The sequence below is a fragment of the Alosa alosa genome, chromosome 4, assembly GCF_017589495.1.
Source record: "Alosa alosa isolate M-15738 ecotype Scorff River chromosome 4, AALO_Geno_1.1, whole genome shotgun sequence".
In the NCBI taxonomy this organism is placed as follows: domain Eukaryota; kingdom Metazoa; phylum Chordata; class Actinopteri; order Clupeiformes; family Clupeidae; genus Alosa; species Alosa alosa.
In genome coordinates this window covers 3,875,103-3,883,876 of record NC_063192.1, presented here as the reverse complement: position 1 = coordinate 3,883,876, position 8,774 = coordinate 3,875,103, and the positions used below count along the sequence as shown (strand labels likewise).

General features: G+C 39.5%; 1 protein-coding gene across 2 annotated transcripts in view; it reads right to left on the bottom strand.

The window, feature by feature from the left end:
• Positions 1 to 1,256: 1,256 nt before the first annotated feature.
• Positions 1,257 to 8,774, bottom strand: part of LOC125293713 (alpha-(1,3)-fucosyltransferase 7-like) — a 62,831-nt gene continuing 55,313 nt past the window's right edge. For both annotated transcript variants that reach the window (XR_007193409.1, XM_048241787.1), the window contains one exon: positions 1,257 to 1,413. The gene's annotated coding sequence lies outside the window, so the exon portion shown is untranslated. The remainder of the gene's footprint in view (positions 1,414 to 8,774) is intronic.

Sequence of the window (8,774 nt, the reverse complement as noted above, 5' to 3'; positions counted from 1 at the left end):
ATAGTGAGGCTGGTTTAGCCTCAAAGGGGAATATGTGGTGATTTTATCTAGACATAATAACTTGTGTGTGTGCATACTGGTTTATTAGAAGCATGCTGGTTCATTAGAAAGCATTCCATCTTATATAAGGATATTGTTTATGCAACTGTTATGCAACATTTACTGGAAGTCATGAGACTGAGCGGTCAGAGACTAAAGAGTGAAACTGAGGAGGAATGGCAGTGAAAGTAAAACCAAACAGGGCTTTAGAAGAAGTGGAGGGTTTACAAAGAAAAAGGCAGAACCAAAAAGTGAAAGTACACATAGAACCAAAACAAAAGCGCATACTCTGCCTGGCAACAGATTACACATAGGACCTGGTCACATGTATTCTGCCTAGTAACACACATTTTTTAATGTTTAGATGAGAAGGGTTTTCCACCAATATCTCAAGTCCCAAAACGTTCTGATTGGCTAAAAAGGGCCTGGTGGCATTCCTAAGGATAGGAACGCCTCCCAGGCCCCTGAGAGCATAAAAGAAAGAGCTCAGACACACTCAGATCAGATCTCATGGGGGTAGCAGCTGCCACTCATCACTCTATTGCCTGAAAGATTCCAGTCCTGGCGCTGTTTGGATTGTATTATCACTGTCTCTGGTGAATAAAGGATCAACAGTCTTCAAACCTCTCGTCTTGGTGTTCTCCTTCGGGTCTTTGACATCAGAGTGCTAGTTGGATTGGAGGTTCGGGAAAGTGGATAGTTTTTCCACGACACTTTATACAGTATAAAGAGTATCATATATTTAGTTCTGTTAACTACATAATTATACAAATGGTTATACATCAGTGTTATCAACAAACCCTAGGATATTAATGTACATGTCACTAGATATCTGTGAGGATTTCCCATGTTTCACTACAGCATTTTTAATAATTAAATACTAAAATATTATCAGTGCCACAATGGAAAAAAGTCCTGAACTTTGTGTTTTTTTTTATTCTTGATTATACTTTGTGTCCTTCATGCATAGTAATATTTTCTTTACCTGGTAGTCCTTCATTAACTCTCCAGTGTTTTCACCAAGGTAGAGTGTGAGTCCTCTGATCACAACTTCTCTTAGCGACTCAATTATTAGATCCCTACAAAAATATGGAATGAGATTACTAATTAATGTCAAGGGAAATATGAGATTAATATAAAATATGAGATTACAGACATCAGAAAGCTACTATACATACAACTAATTACTACCACACTGTTGTAAATACATGCCTCATTTAACATGTCAAGGGTCTCGTCAAGTTTCTTCCCAATGGCTCCACCCTTCCTCCTGTACAGGCTCAACAGCTTGGGTGTGTGTTCAACCTCATCCAACTTGCCCAGGAATGTGGACTGCAATAGCTTCAGCTTCATCCTGCAGAATTCCTTCTCGATCTGAGAGACCAAGAGATGTAGACAAGACATGGAGATGTAGAAACATAATGACAGACACACATGGGCAAGAGAAACAGAACAAAGACATGGACAAATTAATCCAAAGACTACACTGAATAAATCAGTCTGCTGGTTGCAGAACTGGTTACAGAAAGACCTTGCCTCTCATAGACTTAAATGTACATTTTTGGCCTTTCCTTATCTTACTAAACTTCGAGAAAGTTCTATAACATTTGATAGTTTTGACATGATATACTCGGTGTATTTTAAATGTTACCTATTCCCAGGAATGATTACGTGTACCTTGGATTTATTTTAAATGATGTAAATACGGCAACCTTTCGTTACGTTAAAAGGATATTGATGACAAAGGCTGCACTTTTAAGATTGACCATGGTTTAGTTTTCGGGTCAAATGGCTTTTTGAATGGGTTCGCCACGGGCAGTTGGTTGTAGTTTATCAAACTCAACTCAACTCAAGTTTATCACTGCTAGCAGCTAGTTGGCTAGTGCCCATTCGTAGCGAGCCCATTCAAGAATAGCCTAGAAATCCAGATGCACCCTAGCGGCAGCAAATGTAGTTCCAATTTGGCTAATTCAAGAAGTCGTTTGACCAGAAAACTAAACCATCGTCAATCTTAAGTGCAGCCTTTGTCAATATCCTTTTAACCTAACGTTTGACTCGAGTATTTACACAAATGCATTTTTGCGAGGGTTTTGCTTTAACGTCACACACGACTAGTAGTGCTAGGCTAAGTCAACTAGCTGCTAGTTGAGTAAGGCCACTTGCTAATGTTAATTCATTTTCAAATTAAACAAAAAGACTCGACTAGTTCTACTGTTCTAGAGTATTTTAGTTTAACTTGACAATGGAAGCTAATCTAACCATAGACAGTAAAATAAATATAACCAGGTATCGATACTTGGCAAACTTTATTCTTTAACGTTCAGTGGACTCAATCATAAACCCAGCCTCTGGAAATGCGGTGGTCTTCTGCTGTTTTCAACGGATGCGTGCCAGTTGGCGGGAGTACGGAACAGCGTAAATTAAACAAGCTTTTTGTTTGTTGAGTGTTTGTAGGCTACTTGAGAAGATCGACTGGGATAACTTAATAATGTATGTAAATGAAAAAACAGACAATTTTATTGTAATTTGTACGGAAGCGTATTGCATTCATGCCAAATAAAAAAAATGCACCCTGTTTGTCTGAATTAATGACTTAGCACATCCTGTTTTTCTGAATTGTTGAGTTAACTATCTCATCAATACAGAAAAACAGCCCTTTTTCTCGGAATTAACGAGTTATTCTGTTTTTCTGAATTAACAAGAAAATTATCTCCCCCCTGGTTTTTACACAAATCACACCCTGTGCCCATCCACTGTTCAACAGTGCACATATCTTGAGACGCCACAATAAACAGTTTAGAGAAAAAAGAAACATTAGAACAACAAAGTACATAGTCAACACTAGTCAAAGCTAGTCTCTTTCAGTTAAGAACCCTATCTGAAATCAAGCCTTGCCTAACCTTTATGGACTTCAAAAAGCAGCAGCTCACCCCTTAACTGGTACCTGTAAGCGAGAACACATTTCTCTCATCTTAGCCTCCCTTCACTGGCTCCCTGTTCACAATCTTAGCCCCCCTTCACTGGCTCCCTGTTCACCATATGATTCATTTGAAGATTTTGCTAATAACCTTTAAATGCTTGACTGTCAAAGCCCCCACCTATATCTCTCAGACATACAGTATTACACAAATACTCCCGTGTGTGGGTGTGGGTGTGTGTGTGTGTTACAGTACATGTGTGTGTTTGTGTGTGTGTGTGTATGTGTGTGTTTGTGTGTGTGTGTGTGTGTGTGTGTGTGTTACAGTTTTTTATTTTTATTTATTTTACTTTATTATTTTACAGCACTTTGTTCAACTGTTGTTGGTTTTTAAAAGTGCTATATAAATAAATTGACATTGGCCCCGGCCGTGGTGCGACTGGCTGGGGCTCCTGCAGCATATGCCGGCGATCCGGGTTCGATTCCTGACCCGTGGTCCTTTCCAGGTCCCACCCGGACTCTCTCTCTCCCACTCGCTTCCTGTCATTCTACACAAACGTACCTCATATTTTCTCATAATCCCTAGAAGCAACTCACCAACTGAGTGTGATGCATGCTGGGCTTGTTTGCATTGTGTAAAAGGTCAGCATGCATCTGCACAGTTCTGCAAAAGGTCCAATAAGCCTACTGATTGGCGTCAACTTGATTTGCAAAGTTTATTCAAATTTGGTGTACTTTTGGACAAAAAAAAAAGATTTAAGGTCCAGTAAGTACATGACTGTTTCATCCCCTTGTGGAAAGGGGAAGGCATAGCTTGTGGTGACAAAATAGTGAAATATATATATACAGTATATACTTGCACGTTCTCAGGGAGTCCAGTCGGGGGAGAAAACCAAAAAGCTAAACATTGGAGTCTGTGTCTGTGGAGTCTTTAAAAGCCAATTTGATTATTTTCAACTTCCCTGGAAGTGCCGTCATTAAACAGCCATCTGTTTGCCATGTCTCAATTGGTCTTAACCAGGTTAAGGGGTTGTTTGTTTCCAAGACAAAGGATATGATTATTGATTTCCGTAGAACACAGCACAGTGTTTCTCAAACTGTCATTCAGAACATGAATGTTGAGATGGTAGATGAATATAAATATTTAGGAACCATCATTGACAGCAAACTATCTTTTGAGAGCAACACAGATGCTGCATGTAAAAAGGCCCAACAGAGACTTTTCTTTTTGCGGAAAATGAAATCATTTAGTGTGTATAGGACTCTGATGACTTTGTTTTACCAGTGTTTTATTGAATCATTCTTGACTTTTTGTATTGTGGTGTGGTACAGTGGTCTTTCAATGACCAGCAAGCGTAAGCTAACAAAGCTGGTTAATGTGGCGTCTAAGGTGGCTGGGGTACAGCTCCAGCTCCAGCATGTATATGATAATAGGGTCAGCAGGGTTTAAACTGCCCTGATCACCCACTTTTTGGGGAGTTTAATCTGCTCCCCTCAGGGCGCCGTTTTAGGTTCCCTCTATTAAGAACTAGACGTGCCAGAGACTCTTTTATTCCTGTGGCTATCAGGAACCTGAATTCACTTGACTGATTTCTTGTATCTTTTATACATTATGTGATTATTTACTTACTTATTTATTCTGTCCATGCTGATAACGACAGATGTACCTGTGTTTTTTTTTTTAAGGGAAGGAGTGCCTCCATTGTTGTTGCGTGTCCTGTGCTGTTGTTGTGTGTCCTGTGCTGTGCTGTCAATGTTGTTGGCATCTGCCGGTGCTTTTACTGTGTATGTGTTTTAGACACCCTGCTGCACACTAAATTTCCTTTTCTAAGGATAAATAAAGTGAAACTTGAACTTGAACTTTAGTAATAATTGAATGAATTTGTGTCAATTTCCCCTATTTCAAAGAGCAGTATTGGCTATCAAATAACACTCTCTAAAAGAACACAGGTGCCAATATGTTTAAAAGTGCCTTAAAATCAAGTGCGATCGCATAGGCTACCAGTAGCACTTTTTTACAAATTTTTCCTCCAGCTTTCATTGCCAATGCCAGCCATGTAAGTCCTTATATATCTTTGATGTAGGCAAACTGCTAAGAATTGGGCAGACATTGCACAGTCTGTCCACAAATCCTCTATACCCACCAACGGTATAGTTCAGACACCAGGCGAAGTAGGTGGCGTAGCGCTCTTTATCTGCAGCCAGTGTCTTCATGAAGTGGCCCAGTTCCTCTACTGTGCTGAAGTCATTCACATGGATGAAGGAGTTCTTTGGCAAGTCCCGTGGCGGGCCTAAAACCACTGGTATGGCACCACCCTTAAAAGCGTTTGACCAAACTTTCTCCGTGATGTTGTCTGTAGCAACGCTGTTCTCAAAGGAGAGGTAGAAATAGTAACGAGATATTGTGGGTAGGACAGTATCAGCAGAGATACGTTTATTTCTTGCTCCTCCATACACATCCACCGGGATGACATTTTTCAGCTTGTTGTACACTTGTGTCCTCAAATGTCTAGCCTGGTAGTTGCTCACGATCCAACAGGCCAGAGCAGTTTTGCCCTTTGGTATGAAGTCATCAACAGTTGTGCCAATAGGAGCTTTGCTTGGCACAAGCCACCCATACGGTGCGTAAATGTCTGAGTCCCGGCGATAACACATGGTGTAGTTGAAGTGACCGGCGAGGGGCCTCATATTTCCATTGTGTTGTGGACTCTCCAAGGATAGCCAAACCCATTTCTGGGTTTTTGGCCGAAGCAGATTCAGGGCTAAACTACGCTGTCCATTGACCAACTCACGGTTTAGGAAGACAACCAGGTCTGCTTTGGGGAACCAGGACTGATCGGTCACCAAGTTCTAGTACAAGACACTGAATACGTACATTTCACATTTTTACTGTAATTCTACAGCATTGTGACAGAATTTCATCAACAATTTTGTATGTAATGACTCAAGCAATGAAATGAAGACTACTAGTTTTATTGGGAACGACTATTCAGCATCCATAAGTATAGTTCATTTTGACTGACATGACCTAAGCAAATGTTGATGTTATGAAACAGCAGAGATTTGTATGAAAGCAACTGATACATGACCAAAAGCATTTGCAATTTGTTCAGAGGAAGGAGAAATTGCTACTATAATGTGCACAAATGACTAAATGTTGTGGAGGTTGAACTAATAGTTATGAGAATGTTCATTCTGAACTGAGAAAAGGACCAAAGTGACTGAGAAAAACTGTAAAGTAAAAGACAGCAACTTATTTTTTAGACAAAAGGAATAATCTATAATGCATAATACTTAAAGCCCCCCTATGCAGTGTTGGCAGTTTCTTTGCTGTTTTCTCGCTTTTTCTCTGCAGAGCTCCCCCAACAGCTTTAGAGTATACAGGTGCAGGTCAATTAGAATATCATGAACAATTGATTTATTTCAGTAATTCCATTCAAAAAGTGAAACTTGTAATGTATACATTCATTCCATACAGACCGATATATTTCAAGTGTTTATTTCTTTTAATTTTGATGATTATAACTAACAACTAATGAAAACCCCAAATTCAGTATCTCAGAAAATTTGAATATTGTGAAAAGGTTCAATATTGAAGACACCTGGTGCCACACTCTAATCAGCTAATTAACTCCCACACCATTGAACAGCACCTGAATGACATCAGGCAATCAACATATAGTCATTAGTTGCCAAGAATCAGAATGCCGAGACACTCTGACATTTAGGGGAACTTCTTTGTTTACTATTTTTCCTTCATCATTAAGTCTATCATATTTATATTTCAGCCATTAGTGTTCTTCTCTACAAATGTCTAATTGCCCCAGAATTTCAAAAAGATTTCAGGTGTACTCTTTCAGGAAAGCCCTTCATTTTATTGTCAAATGTATGCTTGGAGTTTTTCTTGTGTGTTTACCAACACACATTTTCACCATGTGAATGTGACTGCTCAATGTGTATGATTGTTAGTGGCTCAGTGGGATAATGCCTTGTACTGGTGTTTCTTAGGTTGAGTGTTCGAATCCCTGTTAGAACTTTAGGATCAAGCTGCACATGCTATTGGTCATTTAAGAGTCACACCATTGAACAGCACCTGAATGACCTCAGCCAATCAACATTCACACTCATCAGTTGCCAGGAATCAGAATGCCGAGACACACTATGACATTCAGGGGAACTTCTTTGTTTACTATTTTTCCTTCATCATTAAGTCTATCATATTTATATTTAATCCATTAGTATTCTTCTCTACAAATGTCTAATTGCCCCAGAATTTCAAAAAGTTTTCAGGTGTACTCTTTTAGGAAATCCCTTCATTTTATTGTCAAATGTATGCTTGGAGTTTTTCTTGTTGTGTGTTTACCAATACACATTTTCATCATGTGAATGTGACTGGCCAACATGTAGGATTGACAGTGGCTCAGTGGGATAATGCCTTATTCTGGTGATCCTTAGGTTGAGAGTTCAAATCCCACTTGAAGCATTAGTGTTAGAATACTGTTGGGTTGTGGATGTTAGCATACTACAATAGAAGGATGTTGGGTTGTGGAGGTTAACACACTATAACATTACAGCTACTTGTCAATATGGACTTGTAGTGCAAGGCAAGTATAACTGTAAAGGCTGTTTATCTTATTGACTCCGACACAGCTGTAGCCTATAATTATTTGTTATTCTTATAATATTTGTCATTTCTTATACATCAGTGGTTCTCAACCTTTTTTGAGCAAACGCCCCCATGACCTTACTTTGATCCTCTGGTGCCCCCCACCCCACACACACACACACCCACACACAATTTAAAAAAAAAAAAAAAACACCCCCAGTAGGCTATAGGCCACTCACACTCATGCTATATTGCTTAAATAAAAAAACGAGCCCATTTCTGTGCTGTTTTGGTTTCTTCTGGAATTATAAGAAAATGTCCCTATGAGCCTATTTTATTATTAAGCAGATTTAGCCCACTGTTAGAAGCAATAGGAGACTGGTTGGGTAAAAAAAAAAAAAAACACTACCACATCAGCATTGGTTGTAATGATTTTTTTTTTAAAATCAATAGGAACATTAAATGTAGGCAACAACACGTGTCATTTTATCATGAACAAAAATCAAGTGCACATCACGTGAACAACTTATGCACATCGCAACAATCCAACCAATCACAAAACAGATTCTGCGCGTGAGGCCTGTTTAGGCCTATATTTCGTATTTGATTAGCAACGGTCTTTTCGTGGAGACTACGCTCAGAGCAGCTGCAGAACAACAGCGAAGGGGGCTGGGGGCGGACTCGGCGCAGTGTGCAGGCCCGAACTGCACTGTATGACCACTGAGCATAGATAAACAGTAAAATGTAGCTGGGACGGTAGAGGGGTTAGAAACCCATGAATGAAAATAGCCTATTTATTTCAGATAGCCCATTTTTGCACCAAAAATATGTGAAAACCATGAAAGTTTAAAATGTAAAAAAAAAAAACTCACGTTCCCAGCGCCCCCTAAGTTGTATGAACGCCCCCGTTGAGAAACCCTAATCTAGAGACAGCAGTGCGACCCTATTCAAGCCTAAGTACCCTCTATTGTAGCAAACATGGGGGAAGCCTTCAGATGAGTTACCCTCCTTGTTAGCCTTCAGATGTAGGCCAAGAGGTAAAATTAATTAATATTGACTTTTGGTAGTTGTTGAGTTTACATGACTCTAAAGGGTCGATTAATTCATGGTGCAGCATAAATAGCTGCTATCGTAGATGAAGACGTCCTGTGTGTCGTTCGTCTTAGTAAGCAGTTGATAGACTTTTGTCTCTCTTGTCTGGTTTGGTGTAGG